Source organism: Argopecten irradians, chromosome 14 (assembly GCF_041381155.1).
Source record: "Argopecten irradians isolate NY chromosome 14, Ai_NY, whole genome shotgun sequence".
Classification (NCBI taxonomy): domain Eukaryota; kingdom Metazoa; phylum Mollusca; class Bivalvia; order Pectinida; family Pectinidae; genus Argopecten; species Argopecten irradians.
This window is the reverse complement of record NC_091147.1, coordinates 326,058-348,481: the sequence shown is the minus strand read 5'-3', so window position 1 is coordinate 348,481 and position 22,424 is coordinate 326,058. Positions and strand designations below refer to the sequence as shown.

The following is a 22,424-nucleotide window of genomic DNA, read 5'->3' as shown; positions in this document are numbered from 1 at the left end:
AAAAGAATGAATAAAATTAATATAGAGCAAATATCAAAAACTAAATACTCTACAAACTTACTTCTTGGAATGTCCTTTTTCGAATCGCCTTATATCTGTAGAACTAATATGTATCGTTAGAAGTCCAGGCTTCTCAGTTCTGATTCAGTCTTCGTATTAGGTATAATGCTTCCAAAAACAGTAAAGTATGTATATTGATTACAAAACAAACTGACGTCAATGTTCTGGTCTATACAATTTTTGACAATGGTATCTTACGCCATTGTAAAGTGATCACTACATATAGTTAAGAATACAATGTGTGTGCGACCACGATGACTGTCGATTGTTATCTAGGTATACCAGATACAAATCAAATAGTTGATTCAAGCGTACCGTACAGGAGCATGACATTACCTTATAAAACTTAACACGAGTATACAGCACTCGTACGGATCTGTTGTAAGAGTTTTGTTTTGAAATCGAAGCAGAAGCAAGTCGCAACAATTTGCTGATCAAGAGGATTCCTATCAGAGTAAGTAATCCTACTAATACTTCGAAAATCAATGATGAGTAAGGGCACATGCTTACAGTAATTATACGTTTCATATACAAACAAAGAAACTCCAAACAATAACAATGTATCTGGCTGCAACGAAAAAATTGTGGAATTGTGAGAGGGGATTGAAACCAGCAAGTCAGTTGTGTTGATTGACATATCACTTTAGCAGTTGGAAGTTATCGATATTTTTACCTGATCTTATTTTAAGGTGCATTAAATCAGGTTAATATAGTGAAGCGAATGATTGTAATGTAAGATATTTTGATTAGAGTTATTCCCCTTGATTTCCGGAAGTTCATAATGATTCTTTAATTGATTAATGACTAATCAATGTGCAGGTCTGGAATATTGTAAATAGTTTCTAATTTTACAGTTACATGTAGGAAAGATATATTAGCAAATGAAAAGTTGATTACAGTTGAAATAAATAAGTATTTAATTATTGAAATTCTGTATACCACGAATAATTTACTGATTCTAAGTTAAGTAGTTCAGAATGATTGTCAATGGGGAGCATGATGTAAAGAGGGTAACGGGGTGTCAGTTTGATACCCGGTGTTCAGTAACACAGGGCGACGTGTTACTTGAACAATGAGACAAGGTTTGCCAAAGCACTCGGTGCCGGGGTAAAAAGGGTGACTCGGTATTGTAGTTACAGGTGTCTCGGTATAGGTGTCGTGATAATGTGTACTTTGTATACGAGGAACTGACTGTCATAGTGAAGCAGCCTCTTTACTTAGACCTGTGGTATTGAAGATAACAGGGTGCTCAAGGTGATTCAGTTGTTGTATTTACCTAGGTGTAAAGCAATCAGAATATAGTTGTTAACATGTGATTATGAGTCAAGTAGACTAGCCATTTATTTGTATATATTGTAGGCAGTATTTAGTTTGTTGTGTTTAACAGTGCCTGGGTCCAAGATAGAACTTGGTAACGGACCGTATTACAGTTGTAGTTGCAGTACAGAGTAGCAACAGGCATAGTCGGTCACGCGACCGTTACAATATTATTAAGGTAAAATTGATTTACGTGGATTACCAATCAACGTTTCTGAATTATCTGATTCCATATACCCCTTGTGTTTAGAAGTGATATTTTTCAATATACCTGATTTTTCATAGATATCTCAGTAGGTTTCCATTCTATATATATATCTCACATGATTTAAATATGTATACATCATGAAAATGTACGGTAAACGCGTGTGTCATTGCAACCAGATACAATTAAATACTCATATCATATCTGCTCTCACAAAATTGGTTTGGATTAAATAACACAGGCGTTCTTGGTATTGTTGTTATAAAAATCAAATCAAAGTTATTGTAAAATGTGTGATGAAGTCAAGGTGCCAACCAATGTAATTACAGTTAAAATGTAAAATTAAAGTTAAAATTCTACCGTCTGCAACCGTAAAAGGCGACTTAATTTAGGATACTCCTCGGCGAGGGAAGATAAGCCAGAGCCTTCCCCACAGGGGCGAGTGCTCAACTGAAGGCCAAAGTGAGGCGATTGCAAGCGAGGCGAGATAAAAAAAGTCAATATCCAAATTTTGGTCGCATTTTAAGAAGGTACAATTCTTACGTCCTACCTGCAGGGGAAAACACAAAGATGCGTCGGCCGGGATTACAGCTTTTTTTTACAGATTTCCGATCGATACAAACAAAGGTTAACACGAAGGGGAGGCACCACATTCAATATTTCGTTGCCCTAATAGAATAGCTAGGGTTTCTTTTTCAGCTAGAAATTTAAATTAATATAAAAATATCTATTACAATATGAAACATGTTGTTTTTTTAATTTTATTTCCAAACTGTCAAGTGAACTTCATTTACGTTTGCAGCTTGTTATAATATGATTAAAATGTCAAAACAATAAAAGTCGTTGATGACGGCATTTATGGATTTACTATACTGTACAGATATTTTGTAAAATCAAATCCTTTGTTTAAAAAAACACAGTTCATACAATGTTGGTAGTACAATCAAATGTTGTTTAATATCGAATAACAGAAATACGTAAAAAAACTATCTTGTTTATTAACATCATACCTAAATTAACTGTTCGTAGCTTATTCATTTTCAGACAATTATTTAGATTAATGTTAATTAAGAGTACATTGATATCCACATCCATTTAACAGATGTAATATAATGCCTTGTGTATATTTTGTATTGACCTAGAGAGATATGTACTTTCAATATGGTAAATGCATTTAAATTTTCCGATTTTAGATTTGCAGGTGATACCAAAAAGTACAACTCACCCCATCACATTATACTGACAACTGTAATGAATAATAATAAACACCATACTGATCGCTGCAAATTTGTTTACAACATTGTGTGTATCCGGGTTTCCTGTTTTTAGTCTCAGTATATTGCACGCTTGGCTAATCAAGTTTACGCTAGCGAGTAAAGCGGTTGTAAGACCCGTATTGACAAAATCCGAGTGTAGAAAAAAAAAAAAAAAAAATATGTCTGACGCTGAATGCTAAATTTCACGCTTGCCCAGAAACGATCACGTGGGCGGCACGTAATATAAAATTCTTCAATTCGACAAATTTCAGTCCTGGTTTATCCAACACTCACAACATGTGAAGGATACGGAGGAGTAGATACGATTATATTAACCTTAGTTTATACTTAGATGTGTTTGGAAGCGGCTCGTGACCCTGTGGTAGGTTAGCTACATTCACAAGGTTGTAAGGCTAAGTTAGTGCCAAGGCTAAGTAGCCAAGGTGTGTGTATACCGACTACATAGGTAGTCAGCGACAACACATGTTGTAGGGAGTCACTAGGACAGGTGTCTAGTAGGCCAGTAACCATCAAAGGTGGTTAGGCAGACTACACGGTAAAGGATAGTCGTCTGCAAACAATGCAGTTGTCTTAGAGTCACCGATCGGTAAAGTCGACGACTAGGCCAGTAACCACAGGGTAGTTAACGACTACACGGTAGTCAGTGAAACGATCAGTAACCACGGGGTGGTCAATGACTACAGGATAGTCGGCAACATAGATTGTTTGGTTGCAACATAATATTTGTTTGTTATATACCCAATTCTTAAAGCAGGTGTCGATGGTCATGCAGACCACTGTATATAGAAATTTATATCAATTTTTAATCGCTCGGAATTCATGTAATGCTTTACTCTACCAAATAGTAGTTATATATCTGTATATATGCGCATCTGAATGACTAGTCCCTTAACCAAGATATTTCACGATAAGTGACAAACCCAAGTAGAAACGTCACACAAACGGGCAAACAGGTCGTCTCAATTCCTTTATCAAAAAAGATGTTAAACTACGGTTATTAAATCGAACAATTATAAAAAAAAATTTCTAAACTAGAGGCCCCATGGGCTTTAATGGTACATCTGACATTGGAACAATACAACACCTCAAAGAATTATACATTGTTTATGTAATAGTGGCTCAATCATATTATAGGACTTGGTGCAGTTAAAATATGTTTAATTTAAGTTTAATGCTGGGATATCGGGCTTTAATCGCGCACGTTGTATGAAAAACTATCCCATATCGCGCGGCGACCGGAATAAATCTGTAAGCTGCAACTATCGATGTCAAACTGTCTGACCTGCCACGTCTTATGCATATGTTTTTGGCCTTAAACCGAAAAGTGGACGGCATAACAGTATGACCTTACTATCGCTGTACTATAACTGATGTTGATATCACCTTATATTCGACAGGTTACAGGAAAAGTTGATATTTCATTTTCATAGAAATCTTTATGCTCGAGGAGTCCAGCAATACATAATATAATTACATTTTCCCGTGTCTGTATATTTGCTATTTAATGAAAATTTGTTGTGACTAAAATTAAATTTTTACTTGAACAATTAAATGAAAAAAAATGGGTATCAATGACGTATATATGATGTTTGACAGACATGTACGTATAATGTACACCGATGATCGCAAATACTGTACATGTATTGGCAATCTGACGGCTCAACGTTACAGGAACTTTCGAATCCTTTGAAAATTGGAGTTATTGGTCTGGTTTTTAAAAATATATAGGGAATCGAAATAAGCTTAAAAATTGGAGACTTATAAGTCTTCTCAATGTTGACTACTTATGTCGAATAGGTTGAAAATTGGTTTACTAAGCATTAATCCCCTTACAAAGGCATGTTGTATTTGTTGGGCTGGATGTAGCTGAATAACATGTTCTTGTATACGTGATGTGATCGATCTTGCAGAATGTGGATAAATTGGAGGGTAATATTACTAAAAATTGATCAGGAAATAGGCTTTTGATAAGGAGGAAGCCATTTCTATCTTAAATTCTTAAAACTTTTTTTTAATAACTTTATTTCAAGTTTGGATTTGGAAGTGCGTTTTATCAAGTGGGATTTTTTTTTCCAATGGACTCATAGTAGGTCGTGATAATGTATGTAGTTTTGTATAAAACTACATTACTTTACCTATTTTTTCTGAATTTCAGTAAGGCAGGGATTGCCCAATCTCTGCGATGCTGTTCGTTTTGACAGCTGAAACCTTTAGGACCTAATGATTTTGACAAGGTATGATATTGAAGGAATTATTAATACCATAAGTAATGGCAGAGAAAACTAAGGTTTTTCAGCATGCGGATGATACAAAGTTAACTCTATCAAATAAATCTTCTATTAATGGGGTATTTGTTGTATTAGAAAAATATGGTAAAGTTTCAGGGGCCAAAGTTATATTGAAAAGTCATAGATGATGTGTATTGGGTGTAGCATTTTATCGGCAGAAGAGGCCAAAAGTTTCCAAGTCAAAATCCTGAACAAAACAATACTTATCCACCAAGTATAAGTATTGTTTTGTTCAGGATTTTGTTCCAGATAAATTTCAAGCACATTTCTTTTATCTGCTACTATATCCGAGTTACACAAAGTTCAGATAAAAGAAATGTGCTTGAAATTTATCTGGAACAATGGTTAACATTTTGTTTCGTATAAATTAATCATCGGCCTGAAATTTAAAAAAAAGGTTATTTGTAGTTTCCCGACATTGATTTGAAAATTTAATCTATTAGAATTAAATATGGTGATCAAGCTAATATTAAGTATCCCATTGAAACTGCCCACGACCCAATTTTCTTTAAACATTGCATATCAATAGTAATACAGGTTGCCCCTTTAAAATAAGACTATGTTTTCCTTTTGTGATTTTAAAAGGCCCAAAAGGCCTGAAACATTCTTGTTCCTTTTCAATAAAACTACCTTCACAAATATGCCAAAAACCATTATTGGTTAAATATTTCTACATTTTTTTATTCATATATCATTTGAGTAGATCGTATACTTTATATCTGAGTATTTTTTTCATATTTTGAATGGAAAATTTTGATTTAAATAATTATTTTAACAAAAGATGAACATTTTCGGGATATAAACGGAAAACGAAATATTACTCTTTGCCATCTCATTTCATCCTATTAAAGGAGGTGTCCACAATTTTGTATAGAAAAATCGTAACTATAGTTAAAAGATAATTCCAATTGTAGAGAAATCATTTCAAAACAAGAAGACATTCTAGATGAAGTAAGATTATTTGATGAGAATTTATATTCCAGTAACAGTAATGATGTTGAAGATATTAATCTGGATACTTTTATAAATGATGATAATAATATTCCAAAACTAAATCAGACAGAATCTATGTTGTTAGAGGGAATCATTTCTATTAAGGAAGCTGTTAATACTTAAAAATAAAAGTTAGGACACTTCATTGTTAGGTCTATTAATTATGGTTTTATAAAAGGGGGATTATCTATAACTCAAAGGCAGGGAATTGTAACATGTATACCAAAGTGGGATAAAATCTAGACAGTTTTTTAAAGAAAAAACTGGAGACCAATCTCATTGCTTAATATTGTGTATAAAATTACATCTGGCTCAATTGCGTGTAGGTTGAGATTTTTTCTAGACAAATTGATTAGTAGAGATCAGACAGGTTTCATTGCAGGTAGGTATATAGGTGAAAATACTAGATTGATTAATGACATTATGGAATTTGCAGAAGATATTAATATACCTGGTTGCTTTTAATTATAGATTTTGAAAAGGCTTTTGATTCTGTTATTTGGAAATTCATTAACAAGGTTCTTTCTCTCTCTCTTTTTAATTTTGGTCCTAATATTTGTAAACGGATAAAAGTTTTGCACTCTAATTCATTTTCCTATATATATGAAGGTGGGAATCTTTCAAACTTCTTTAATATGAAAAGAGGCTGTCGTCAGGGATGAACTCTATTGATCAATTTATGTTTATTCTTTTGTGTCAGAAATACTAGCAATTTAGAATTTGAAATGAATAAGAATATAAAAAGTTATAAAATATAGAGCAGTATTCCAATAGTTCTTTGCACAAATATGATGACGATTACGTTCCCTTATTTCTAGGAAGGTAGGGAAAAAATATCTTTGAATTAATCTTATGAATGATGTTGTATAAACTCTTGGCATAACTCTCGGGTTTTGAAAAAATTAACTCATAAAGCAAAAAACATGTGGTTTGGATGATTGTTAGTAAAAATTATCAGTGATGATATTCATTTCCACTGTTTGGAATTTGCAATGGGAGATCAACAACAATTTTTCCAGTTTTAGGTATTGACCTTTAGACGTTGATTTAGCTTAGAATATCCAGATATAAACTATTGATAAATGGACTAGTTAAAGTGAATAGTCGGGCAAAGGAAACCGTCTAAATGCGTTCTTTGGCCTTCCAAAAGTCATTGTATACCATAATGATGGTCAAGTTCTGCTTACGGTGTCCAGTTTTGACCATTGAAATTTTGGGGAAGCCCCATGTAAAATTTAGCACAGTTCTAAATATAAATTCTCCAAACTCTTTGAAAACGAGGCTGCGTGGAAATGTCAACATGGACATGTGTTTCTCAGTCGTGTCGGTTTCGTTTCGTGTGATAAACCACTAATGCGGTATGCAAATTGTTGTTTTGAGATGATAGATTTGATGCAAATGAAGTATTCTTACATTAATGACAATGCTTTGTAATCATTTTTCGATAAAAGTATCTTGTACATGGAAATCGACACAAATATTCGGCCGATGCAGAGATGGGGCCCCGGCAAGGGGCAATTATTGCAGCATAGCATTCGTCGTATTTTACATCAACCGAATCATGAAGGTTAAATACAAATAATCGTAACATAATTTCCCATTTAAAACCACACGAAAACGTTCCATAGAACGTCCATGCATGTAGCTGTCAAAGATGTGAAAATAAATTAGCTCATACATAGATATTTTACAAGTACAATATATGTGTTCAATTATTCGTGTAGTTTTTTTGCAGAGATTTAATTAAATTATCTATGTCTTTCGTTGGTTGTTTTTTTTGTAAACAATATTTGAGTTCTGGAGAGAGATGACATGAATGTCCAGCTGGAAGGAAAGAAACTTTTATGATGTATATGTATCGTACAATGTATATATGTAAACGTACATTCCATGTAGCTGCTATAGAATTACAACTAGGAAATTCTCTCAAACATTGATAATATTTAATTCTTCACATTCATGTAGGCCTATGCTGTGAGAATTAACACATCATATATATTTCCAGAAAACATATAGGCCTACATGTATGTTACTTTCCTTTTCTGTTGTTTCTTGTTCTTTTTTGTGCTCTGGAGAAAAAGATGATTGAGTTGAAGAAAAGTAATTAATTAAGAGAAATGTGTACCACAGTACTTTGTCTGTAGCCGAGGGGTTCTATACTGTTTTAATAGTCCAGTAATTAATAATTAAATTGAAAATTTCAAAATTAAGATGAAATTGTAAATTCCATTTTTGAATGAAGTGGTTCCCCTCCTTTGAGAGTACACAGTGTGTATACCCTTTTAGGTTTTTAGGAATAATACCTGAATAGGAACCTGAAATAACATGACAATCAATCAGGTATGTGTGTGTTGGTGTGGGGGGTGGGGGGGGGGGCTAAAAACAAGATCGGTGGGGGGGCTAAAAGACAGAAGAATCATGAGGTTGGGAAGTTGTAACTTGAGTGGGGGGTTGAAATATAGAAGAAATAGCTACAGATAACTGGAAGTGGAAGGGTGCTTTATCATTGATCTAATCATTGCATATTTGGGGTTTACATGGCTTTTTTTTTGGTTATTTAGTCTCATTGATTTTGGAGCAACTTTGAATCCATATGGTACTGTATATCTTTCTTTTTTCCATGTGTAGCTATTTCTTCTGTATTTCACCCTCCGCCCAAGTCACAACTTCCCATTAGGTACCACTTTTTTGTTTAGAACTCAAATCAAAGACAGATGTACATAGTACTACATACTACATTTTAGTCTATGTGTTTGTCATCACTGTTACTACAGTATTAATACATAAATGGTCTATGTACAAGTTACACATAGACAATAAATGTGAAATTTGGTTCAGACAAAAAGATTTTTAACATTTCAGATAACTTGCTAGTTTTATGGTTTTATTTATATGTTGAGTCTACTCTCTTGTAAAGTAGAATTTAGAAATCCTAAGACAATGTTATCTATATTGCTATATGTAAAAAAAATCCTTATATTTTAAAAGTAATTGAAAAGCTATCTCACAAGCCCTGACAAACAAATGGGCAGGCATATGGATGCAAGAATTATAATCACTGGATCTAGAGGACTAATATAAACAAATATTTCTACAAAGTTAAACAATGAAAAAGTATTGCATCATAATTTTATTTAATGATTACAGTTGAAAGGAACATTCAATAAATTAATACTGTTTAAATGTTCTGTTCATGATCTTCTAGGTCCATATTGGAAAAGTTTACTTTCAAGAGCACTCAAATCAACATTCTTCAGTCTTCATATGATGCTAATTGTATGTATATGTATATATACATACACTTGTATACAGGTCCAAGGGATGAACTTTCTGTATTCATGTCACTATGCATGCATGGTGCCTGAAAAAAAGAACCAGCAATTTTTTATATCTGTTGAATATGACAAAAATTGAAATGATCAATTTCAAATATATATAAATGAATAAATGTAGGTTCATTCTACAGGTTTTTTTTATTTTAGAGAAAACATTTTATAAGTTGTGAATGTGTCACTGATGCATTTGATAGAATCAAATATTGTTTCAAAAAAGATACAAAATTCATTATCTATTGTTCCAACAAAAATTCAGAATAATTATAAATGATACATGGCTGCAGTACATTTCAACTCTGTAAAGTTTGTCATATACACATGAACCAGGTACAGTTGTAATAAATATACAAACACTATTTATTATTATGACCAGAAATAATATTGTATGTGTCCTCCAAATATATCTAAAGAACAAGCTAAAACCTACATGTACATATGTATATGTGTATATCAGAACATATACAATACAATTTTACCAATTAACCTACAATGTAAATCCTATATAAAATGTATGTGTATAACACTACCAGAACATGTACAGAACAAAAATTTACAAATTAAAAATCTATAAATATATACATCAGAACTGTATGAATTGACCGGTAGCATACAGGGCATTCATTACCCCTAAAGAGGCCCCACTAAAGAACCGCTATTTACCCCAGGGTTACGTTTTACGCGATTGGGGAACAGGTATGAAACATGTGACCATATGTGACCACTCATTTATGAAAAAATACTGCTAGGGACTATTTACATAATGATCAAAATACGAAGACTCACTCACAATCAGCTGAGCAGGGAGTACCGGGTACGTAGTAGGCCTAACGTAACTGTTACAGTAGCGGTCCGGAGCCGCGTGCTCGTTTGAACTGTTCTCTTCACTATAACAAGTTGTATTAACACTCTCCATGCGTCGTAATGTTTACCGAGTCAGTTGTTGGGATTGTCGCTGCTCCATTGCCTTTCCTTTCGCATTTTAGGTGAGTTAGTTGGTTGTTTTGGCGGAAACATTTTGGTTCAAAACTACGGTAGCCATGTTTTGTTTACTACGGAGAGTGGTGGGTGTTGCGCATGCGTTAAGATTGAACTGCACTCTTAGCCGTCCGGGAGGACTTTTAGGATTCCCATAGATATTATTATTTTCTTCGCATGTACAGCGATTTTGACGGAAAGTTTTATTTTTCTAATTCATAAGAAATTATACCGGATATATTAATACCATTTTTACCGATTTTACAGTCACTTGCCCGACTATTCGCTTTAAACTAGTTAAAAATGAATAGAGAACTCTATAACTTTTTTTATAGAATGGTAAATCTGAGAAGTGATATAACTACTAAAAGTTTTCATAAGGGTTGACTTAAAATGATTCATTTAGAATCATTTAATGACTCCCTGAAATTAACATGGATACGTAGGTTGTACACATTAAGGGAGAAAGGAGCTTGTATTTCAAAAGGTTTGGTAATGAAAACATATTGGCTCATTGTGGTAGTGATTGTATTTCAAAATGTCAACAAAACTGTAAAAAACATGTTTTGGAGAGATTCGGAAAGTTTTCAAACGTTGGTGTAAACTTACTTTAAAGTCTGAAAACTTTTAAAAGAAAAATGATAACGTTCTTAAAGTTCCTACTTGGCATAATAAATCAATACAATTTATGCAATAGAAGGTTTTTTTTTTTATATAAAAAAATGGTTGCAGACGGGTGTTTTAATCCTGAATGATATGATAAAAAAATAGTGAGAATAGTGTTTTACAGTTGATATGAGTTTAATCAGAAATTTAATATGCGTACAGATTTTCTTATATCAAGGTGTAATCAATGCCATTAAAACACTTTCTCATCAGATGAAATTTCCAATAAACTTTCTGGTTTTGACAATCATAAATGGAGACAAAAATACATTATTCCTTTTATCAGTACCAGAGACACGAAATTGCAGTCGCTTCAGTTTAGAATTAATCAATATGTTTTAACCACAAATTCATATCTGTTTAAAATAGGTCTTGTAGAAACTCCTTACTGTCATCAGTGTAAAACTGAAATTGAAACTATAGTTCAGGTATTTCTATCAAATTTTGAATCCATATTAGAGATGCTTTTTTTGTCCCATTTGCGTTTAATATGGAATCTTTCATTTTTGGACTTTCTAACTGAAAAAAATATACAGATAATGATGTCATTTTAGTGCTTAAGCAATATATTTATAGTGCTAGTTGTCTCCAAATTGGTTTATCAATGAATGCGTTTAAAAATCTTTTGAAGGGTATTTACAGGACTCAAAAATACATTGCAACCACCAAGGGTGAAAAACATATATGAAAGTTGTCAATGAATGGAGAAAATGGGAAAGATTTTAGAATAATGATACTTTTGTCACTTTTTAAACGTTTTATCTTAATATGATGTAACTGTCTGCTCATCACTTATCACTGTGTAAAGTCCCAATTTAATATTTAGATTTGGAAATAGTCATGATCTTTGTGTGGTATCTAATTATTTTACATATGCTTTTACGAATCTCATTGAGAATGATGAGCCTTGTCAGTCCATTGCCACTTCTTCTTTCTCTCAGTTCTTTCAAATATTCTTCCTTTTTACTTAATCTCTTCTTTTGCTTATCTAAAAGGGTGCACCTTGCAAATTAATGTCTTTAATATTTAAAATAAAACTCAAGAAAATTACTATCATATTGAATAGGGAATACCTGGTACTGTAAAACACTCTGTTTACTAGGCAACTACTCTTTTGGTTTTTATTCCTGGCTCCTTTTCAGATATGATATAACTCAGTCGAGTGATTATGTATATGTGTACACTGTTTATATATAAAATAAAGAAAACGCGACACACTTAATAACTCATTATTATATACAATGCATATATGTGCATAGAGATGGAACTTTGCCTTTTTCACGGAACACCTCGAGAGTGCATTATATCTATAATAACAGCCCGTGTACATAATTTGGTTTACAGTATTAGAGAAAAGTATGTATAGGAGAAACACCGAAAACTGAGGTGTTTCTCATACTTAAAACATGGCACTGAACGTCACTGTCACTCTTAACTATTACACTGGGTATTGTTTAACTATTTCACAGCTCCAGGTAAACCCTTACTACATATTTAAACCTTGAGACCTATTTGTGATTCTTTTATTTACCTCAGTCTGCGAACAAGAATCATGATTTGCATGATTTTTTTTAAATATCCATGCACAGGTACTATATGGTACTCACACTGATTCATTTACTTAGTTTAGTTTTCACTGTTCAACATGGAGGACCATAAATATGTAGCTCTGTATATGCAAAAGTGAAGATTTTGGATATAGATTTGAGGTAACTTGGCCAAAAATCTTTTCCCATGCAGCACAGGCCTTAGAGGAAAAAAAACCCAACAAAATCTTCCCCAATGTTTTGGATATATACACAAAATAGTGAAATCATGTAGCAACAGAGTGTGTTTTTTGAAAGTATTCCTTTGGAATTATTATCTTCTTTAAACGCGTTGGGATGTAAATTTGTTTGATTGATGAATTTTTTATGGAATATGAAGTGATTTGGATATACATATACAAAATATGGAAAAAAAGCATGTCAAGCGTCTGTAATTTCATTTTGGCAAATAATTCAGCATTTGTCTCATGGGATTTAATCTTCTCTCTTCTGGATTTGTTCAAGTGAATTCTTTTCTGGGTTATGGATACAATGGCTGTGAAAGAACTGATGAAATTTATTTTGAAATGAAGTGATGAAAATTGTATGCATATATATATATATGTATATCAGTATTGTGAAAATAAGTTTACAAATACATCACAACAACATTGACAAGTACCTTGGTTAATCTTCAATCCATTTCCCCGAGGATTTAATGAATGAGGATGTATTTCTGACTACAATACTAAGCTATCTTCACAAGTCACTACATTCACCTTCAACTGTGGGATAGGTACCTTTTCCTGTGGAACAGTTCACAAACTATTCCACAACAAAAGGTAACTATTCCACAGTAGTAGGTGATAATAGTAGACCTTGCTCTAATTATACCTCAAGCTATAACATAAGATGAAATCACAGCCATGTTTTAAATATATGTATATGACGATTTAGATTAAAAAAAAATAAATATGAATTTCATATGTCAATGCTCTTTGTACCAATGTAAAATATCTTAAAAAAATACAAAAATAATTTTGCCCGGTATTAAAACCATACTCTGGACATTATCTGTCGATATGTAAATTAGTTTCAAAATTTAAATCCGGGAAAACAGTTTTTTAACCGAGTGCAGGTAGCAACAGAACTCTGTTTTGTTAATATACCTAGCTAAACATTAAGATTTCAGAGTCCGATTTAAGAGAAAATCAGTGCATCGTAATAATATTGGATATTAAATATAATGGTAACAGTTTCGAAAATATTGGTTGCCATGGTAACAAAATGGAGGCCTGTGATTTTCTAAAATTTAGATAATGTCAGATTGAAGTGAAAATTGTTACAAAGGGGTTATGAGGTATGCCGAATATCACAGTTTCACTTTCAAAAATATTGGTTGCCATGGTAAGACAATGGAGGCCCCTGATTGCTTGAAATTTGGATATTGTCTGATTTAAGTGAAAAATAGTATATAGTGGTTATGAAGTATGCTGAATAACATAGGAACACTTTTGAAATGCCTGATTTCCATGATAACAAAATGAGCGACTCTAATTTGTTAAAATGTAGATATTTTTTAGATATAAGTGAAAATTGGTACATATGGGTAATGAGGTATGCTAAAGACAATAGTAACAGTATATATACTATTTTATATATATTTTATATATTTTGTTGTCAAGGTAACAAAATAAAGGGCCCTGATTGGTCAAAATTATGATTGCAGCCTTTGTGGTGTTGGAATTTAGTTTAAACATGTTTTATTTGAAAATCAAGTATAATTCTGTTTTGCTCTTGAATCTTCATAAATTTAATCTCAAATAGTTTTTATCTACTTAAGATGGGAGGATAATCTTAATTAGTAATTTGAGTTTGAGTTTTTAAAGAAAACGTATTTTTTTGTAATTGTTTTTTTATTTCTGATATTGAAAAAGGTACCATTTGTTTCACCCAAGAACATATAGTTGTTAGGCGTTTGTGTACTGTTGGGGAAAATGCAGGAATAAAAATGCACTAATTTTATAGAATGTATGTTAATTTACAAAATTATATCTCTAATTGTTGTTTTATTATGGTAACTATGGTCAATTTTGAATTTACAGTCACCAAAAACAAATTTGCTTTTTTTTGGAAAATCCTCTCTGGCTACATTTCAGCCTTTGAGATGCAATTTTCCCGGATTTCAGTTTTTTTTGCAAAAGTATCTGCTATAAGATTATACATATGGCATGTTTTTTAAATGATTTAAAAGTGTGGACAAAATTGATAACATGCCAAACAATTACAATATTATTATGGAAAGGTACTGGGAAATATTTCCTATCTTTAGTTATAAAATGGATTCCGAATTAGATTTAACTTGTTTTAACTGCACTTTCAAGCGTTTGCAGTTAAATAATATACCGATATTTTATAAGAAATGTTACTTGCTTGAGTGGATATATTTAATTTTCTTTTTGAAGAAAAAAGTGATTATATGTATAGCCAGCCTCTATTTTTAACCCGCTGCTTCAATATTGGGGAAAATAACTGAAAAGTAATGTGCTTATTCAAGCGGGTCTTGTCTATGTGAAAGAGTTTAATTACGAGGTACTTCCAAGTTTACTTCCAATATTGTTGAATTAGTCAATGAATATAATCCAGATATCCCAGGAAAATGTATAATCACTGAGTATGTAAAACAATCCAAAGTTTTCCTGATTAAGTCCTCACAAATATTCTCAATAAAGTTTATGACAAAATATTTACATTTTGCCACTGCGACTCCTATTACTCTAATGATAATTTTGTAAGAAGAAATATAATCATGTGCAATGAAGGAAATGTGGATATATTATTAATTTTTTTTTTCAAATTCACATTCAAACGTTTTGTTTTGTTTGCTATATTTTCAATTGTTTTATAAGTACGCATAAAAGAGCTTTTTCATAAAGTATTTCATCTCTTCAAATGATATTATAGTTATAGATGACTGTGATATTCAAATCATTTTTTGTAAAAAACATGTACGAAGTTGTGAGTCCTAAGATTATGTATTGCCTTATTAGTGCGAATGCTTCTTCAAATAGTTTTGTTTGTTTTGTGAGGAACCTCGGGGGACCCAACCCCTGGGGCCCTATTGACGAGAAAAATAAAGATTTTTTTTCTTTCTTTTAATATTTATTTTATTAAATATATCATGCATATTCAAACTATTCACAAATCTGGTGAGGGCTACATGAACATGTAGCTATTACTACAAAATGTATAATTTTATATCTTTAGGATTTACATTGGATGCACGGTCAGTATCTAACAATACCAGTTATATTTTGGTACACACATCAAGACGCGATGACTCGGCAAAACAACATTTATTTCATCTAGACAAATAATAATTAGCAAATTTTATACAGCGCCTGCAAGGAGACGTCCTAGGCCTATCGCGACCCACGATGCACTTGGTCGTGGTCTTTTTTATCATTTCATCGATTATTTGACCCAGATTTATCTGTCTTCGGCAGTTACATTTTTTATGAATATGTGAAAGGAACGTGTGTACAAGATAAAAAACAGTCCATCTCAACTGATATTCCGGTACCGTAAAATGTAATATTGGTCACCTCAGCCCAAGCACAGGGGTACTCAAGTTATTCATTATGTGAAATAGTTGCTTGTACGTCCTGTTCACATAATCGAAAAATGAATTATATATTATGTTAATATCGGTTAGCTTGTAGTATTAATAAAAAAGAACAAAAACAATAGGTCTTTTCCCCAAAGGTGAAAAGCCCTTATAATAAAAAATATCAAAAACAATAGCTCTTTTCATCCGAAGGTGAAAAACCCTAATAGGGTGAAGGTGAAAAGCCCTAATAAGAATTTTACATCACTTTCAATCAGTTGTGCAAGTCAATTCCTTTGTTGCTGCTCAAAATTAATCCCGTTTATGATTGCTTAGATGTTTACACCTGCTGTAACTTCAAACTTTCTGTCTGGTTTACTTTTATAGTTCCGCAAAGGGAGGAAATTTGATGCACCAATCAGTGCGCAGAGGACTTACAAGCGCGAAGTGCGACCTAAAGTAACCGATGACCTCAAGTAAACGCTCTGCTTATAATTAGGCATTATAAAACAAGAACAAATCTTCAATGCTACTGTTCAAAGGTTACTCAAATATCAAGGATAACGTCGATTTAACATCATATTTCAAAAATGTGTCTTTTGTGAAAATCGTTTCTAATATTACCTAGATTTGTTTGTTAAGCTGTTTTTTAATCAAAATATGAAATGTATGATTGCAGGCTTTTTGGAGATGAAATCCTTGTGCTTGACGTACTGTATTAAAGAACATATTGAGCTTTGAAAGTGTAACATAATTAATTAGTCACCCTGTAGTTTCTTCATGCCATCTTCTTTGTGCCCTATCTACATGTATATATGATTACCTCAGGACATCTCTTTAGATCTATCTATGTATGGTTACTGCAGGTCATCCCTTCTCTAAGATGTCTACATATACAGTAACCTCATGAATATATGGTTACTTGAGTTCATGTCTCTGTTTACTTTTCTATATATAGATACCTCAGGCATCCCCTCTGAGTTCTACTTACATATGGTTATTTCAGGTCGTCATCTTCCTGGTGGCCTAACTATATCAGGTTACCTCAGATCATCTCCCTGGTGATGTATCTAAATACGGTTACTTCAGGTAGCTACGGCGTAAAGGTGATAACTACGACGCGGACTACTTTATTTGCCAATGGTTAGTTTAAGTCATACTTCGCTCTAGATATAAATCACCACTGATTCCCTCACACAAGTTATCCCCCTTCCATCAAAGTTGATTTTTTTGATATTATGGTTTTTTATGAATTGTTTGAAAATTTCTTTTTTGGGAAGCTATTCACTTATGATTCCATAAACCCAAATATCAAAGAAATCTATTTTTTACACTCTCCATATTTTATGTAGACATAGCTAAATGGTTACTGACATGGGCTCTGAAGTTTTGGGAATCTACAATATCGTCAATCGCATTATACAGTTACATTTTAAAAAGTAAATGCTGTTTTTGTTAAGGAATGTACGTATAGGAGAAACACCGAAAATTGTAGATTAGTCAAGATATTGGACAAAGCGAGGCCCGAAGGGCAGAGCATTGTTCATTATCTTGACCAATCTACAGTTTGAGGTGTTTCTCTTACTTAAAACATGGCACTCTGGTGTACAGTGGTAACTACATTTTAAAACAATTGCGTAATGTCTACTCTGGTCATGCGTGCATTGCATGAAATTGTCATGAAATTCCATACCAATGTTTTTACCAGAGATTTTTTTGTGAGTTTGAATCCCCCTCATTCTTAGTGGAGCAGTACAAGAGGCAACATGGCAGACAGTGCAGATCAGATCTTTATGAAGTCAAACTATCTAAAATGATTATCAAATTTCCATTAAGCGAGTATATTTTGTGATATGTTAATTTAACTGCTGTTTATGTCAGAAGCAGACAATTCACTTGGATATAACTTGTCGGATATTCACAAGGTATGGAGGATTACCATGGAAACATCAATTTTGAATATACCGCTCTACGTTATGAAATGAAGCAATAACAACAGTTAAATAATATGATTGTTCCTGTTGAAAACCACAATATCAAGATTGAGTGAATTCTACAGGACACTGCATTGGAGTAAAGTGAATAAGGCAAAGTGATAAAAAGAAACCAAAGCTTAATTTTTTCAAATTTGTTCAGTAGGCTTTGTGTGATTCTTGGATAAGAAATCACACAATCAATCACCGAAAGTATTCAATTCGGGAAACGTGGATTTATGTGTTATGTGTATGTATTCAAGAAATGAAGTAATTTAAAAACAGTGAAGTTATTGGGACAAGAAATTTAATGAAAGCATTCAATTTTCAAAGAAAGAAAGTGCATGTTTCTACTAAAAATCAAAACATCATTTTAGGAATGTCTGTGCTGTCAAAATACATGTACTAAAGAGTTTGGATTTTCAACACAAGGAGTATTTTTAGGTAGTGTTTGATATGATTGGATTTATGCCGATGTCCAGGAATCAATATATGAAACAGAAAATATGTAATAATATGTATTATTGAAGTTTTTTATTACATTTATATTGAATTTAATTTGATTTATTTGTTATTTATCTGTCTTTTCACAATGCTGTATGTAGTTTTGTTCTCTACCTTTCACTGTACATTAGTTTACCTGGACCCGTAGATTAGTTGAAACTAATCTACAGCTACAGGTAAACTGACGTACAGTAAAGGTGTACTTATCTACAGACAGAAAAAGTACTTGAACAATATTTCAACTAAAGCACGGGTGACAACAAAAGTTGACATCATAGCCTGGTTTTAACTTTAAATATGCTTTGACACTTGTCTTCATCTGTAATTTTTTTATTTTTGAATACAAGTAATTTTCATCAATTTTAAATATATTGCTTTAAATATATTCGTATTAATAAAGCTAAAGAAAATCAATTAAACAAAAGAAAAATATCAGAGGTATTATGGGAGGGGTTGCTTCAACGAAGGTCCTGTCCAGTCCATTGTTTACATAACATGTCCTTACATATATTCCACTCCCAATGAGAATCGGCCCAATGGAAATCGGATCGGGATTGCCCTGGTAAGACAGCTTACGTCTTCAAATATATACTACTGATTAACATATCGTTACATAGGTTGACGTAAAGTTAACAATCAGAAAGCTTCCGAACGAAGTGTTTGCTCGAAAACCAATGTAAGAAACGAGTTATAATAGATTGATTCTGATAATTAAAAGAACGTTTACCAGGATCCAGATATTATCGTTAAAAACATATGAAGTCACAATATACAATTGCTTCATGCCGTACGAGTCAACAGTCAAAACTCTTTTCCTGAAGTGATGGGACCAATTCCAGGAACTGTTTCTCGAGGCCGGAGGACGAGGAAAACAGTCTCTAGGGTTGGTACCAACACCGAGGGGAAATATTTTTGACTGAACAAAAGTCTAAAACAGAAACAGATCACAGTTTGTGGCGAGAAAGACTTTCGTGGAAACGATATTTGGGTTCGGCGCACCGGTGTTTATGACGTTATCAATTAAGCATGGCGTCAATAATTAAGTCCTGCAAACGTTTTACATCGGTCAACAGTAAAACTATTTACTGGTAAATAATTTTTGGACATTTATATAGTTCTAACGATTTTTAAGCAATTTCATGAAAAAAAATAAGTAAGGAAAACATTGTATTATGTGATTGTTATGTTTCTAAAGAAGAATAAGTGAGGTCATCAATTCGATGAAATTAAATAAATCACCAGGATCAGATGAGGTTATTATAGCCATTTTATGAGAAATTTTGGAAATACTTCAAAACCTGCTTCCGAAATGCTGCTATGAGAGCTTCCAAAATAAACCATGATATGATTGAAAAGAGAAGGTAAATTTTTCCTTGATATACAAGGAAGGTGATGCACTATATTTAAAAATTGGCGTCCGATTACACTTCTGAATGTTGATTACATAATTTTAGCACGATGCTTAGCTGAAAGATTATAAAATATACTTCCAGAAAAAATGAACACTTATTAAAATGGTTTCATCAAACATATTTAAATCGGAAACAATAATAAACAAATCCAAGATATCATTGCAAATACACAATAAACAACTTAGTTTTCTAGAATTTAATCATGTATAAACAAATATGTTTGTAAACATGTTGATTTTAAGTAGAGATCTAGAATGATCTATTTCCAGAAAGTTATGTGTGTTTACTTGTTTACTGTTTTTAGTTAGATATTTCTAGAAGTAGAAGGTTCTCCAATATTCTTGAATTACGGTTTAGCTATATATACTCCAGCCAGCTGCCCAAGGCTAATCAGAACTGTAATGAGACCTGTAATAAGACATACCAAGAATTGTACAGCGCCATATAAGATTCTATTGGGAGAGCTATTGTGACTTTATCTGTGGATTATTACAACACTTTGTGTGGATTTATTCATATTGCCTGGAACTTTACAAATCATCGGTGGACATTCAATTATCTTGTGGATTTGTGATTATTGTGAATTTAGAAACCTGGAAGGATCAAGGATTATATACCAGGACATTCGCATACAGATAAGTTTACACTTTAAATCATCGTATTACTCTTGTACCACCACCAATTACTTTAGATATGGTAAACATCTCTGTATAATATTGTATATATAATTAAAATGTGTTTTGAATTTAGCTGCTGGTTTCTCCTTTCTGTTATTCGTTAATGTAACAGAATTGGGGGGCTCGTCCGGGATCGATATTCAATTTGTGAAATTCTAACTTTGAAAAATTAATTAAGAAATTTTCAAAAATTTGTGTACAAACTTTGAGTTTACATTTGAAACCAACAGCTAGATAAATATGACTACTATGCAGGTAGAACAGTTTGTTAAAGCGCCATCCCTGGAAGTTCTTTTGCAAGTTAGTAAGAAGGATTTACTGTTATTGGGTAAACATTTAGGCCTTACTATCAAAACTAATTTGAGGAAAGCTGAAATTAGGAATGTAATTATAAGATATTTTGTTGACATATGACAAATTTGACTCTAGTGCATTAGATAGTATAGAGGAAACAGTCAGCTCAGAAATTCAAATTAGACAAATGGAACTTGAACATGAAATGAAACTAAGACAAATGGAAATAGAAAAAGAGTTAAGAGAAAAAGAAATTGAAAGAGAATTAAAAGAAAAAGAGATTGAGAGAGATCAGATGTTAGAGCTAGAGAAGCAGAAAATTCAAGCTGAAACAGAACTTAGAATGAAAGAATTAGAGCTAGCTTCTCAAGACAGTTCAAGAATCTAACTTTTAGGGGTTTACAAGGAAACAGAGGTTTTGATGTCAGTAGAAACATTAGGTTAGTTCCTCCTTTTCAAGAGAAAGAAAGTTGACAAGTATTTCTGCATTTTGAGAAAATAGCTGATAGTATGAAATGGCCTGAAGATAAGCTTACAATGCTTCTTCAAAGTGTCTTGATTGGTAAAGCTAGAGACATTTATTCTTCTTTATCTGTAGATGAGATTTCAAATTACCAAGTAGTCAAGAAAGCTATTTTGAAAGCTTATGAGTTAGTTCCTGAGGCTTACCGCCAGAAATTTCGAAACTCGAGAAAGAGAGATGAACAAACTCATGTAGAAATTTGCCAGAGAAAAAAATGAACAATTATTTAATAGGTGGTGTGATTCTAAAGAAATTGATGAGGATTTCGGTAAATTGAGGCAATTTATTGTTGATAGAGGAGTTTAAAACGTTGTGTCCACACAAACATAAAAACTCATTTAGATCGAGAGAAAAGTTGAAACCCCTTAGTGAAGCAAGCTACAATGGCTGATGATTACGCTCCTCACCCACAAAGGCTCATTTGTTAAAAACAGTTCTCAAGACAAAAACTACAGTACCACAGGTACTAGTAAATTTGGTCAGCCTAGGAACCCAACCTTTAGTGGCCCTTCCTACGACAAACCTAAATTAGGTGATAAAACTAAGTCTGCTTCTAAAACAGATGATAGGGTAGGTTGTGGGGTCTCCTTCTGGTCCTGTTTGTAATTACTGCAAGAAAGTAGGGCATACTATGTCTGAATGTTATTCTCTCCAGCGTAAGGAGCAAAGGCGTAAACAGTCAGTTCCTTCTGTGTTAGCTATGTCAAAGCCTAGTCAGAAACTTAGTGATATTGTGGAAGATTCTAAAGTGTCTGTTGAGATTAAGAGCTCAGAGTCTGATAGTGTCTTGGA

At 32.7% G+C, this 22,424-nt stretch overlaps 1 protein-coding gene and 1 long non-coding RNA gene across 3 annotated transcripts in view; one reads left to right on the top strand and one right to left on the bottom strand.

Moving 5' to 3' along the window:
- Positions 1 to 375: 375 nt before the first annotated feature.
- Positions 376 to 22,424, top strand: part of LOC138308066 (uncharacterized) — a 38,342-nt gene continuing 16,293 nt past the window's right edge. The window contains exon 1 of the mRNA XM_069249016.1: positions 376 to 514. The gene's annotated coding sequence lies outside the window, so the exon portion shown is untranslated. The remainder of the gene's footprint in view (positions 515 to 22,424) is intronic.
- On the bottom strand, positions 9,253 to 10,738 carry LOC138307811 (uncharacterized). Of its 2 annotated transcripts, none has more exons than XR_011206044.1 (2): positions 10,259 to 10,738; positions 9,253 to 9,501 (listed from the first exon to the last, which is right to left on the bottom strand). It is a non-coding gene; the product is annotated as an uncharacterized lncRNA (long non-coding RNA). The 2 variants fall into 2 exon arrangements; XR_011206045.1 differs by having other exon boundaries at positions 10,263 to 10,738.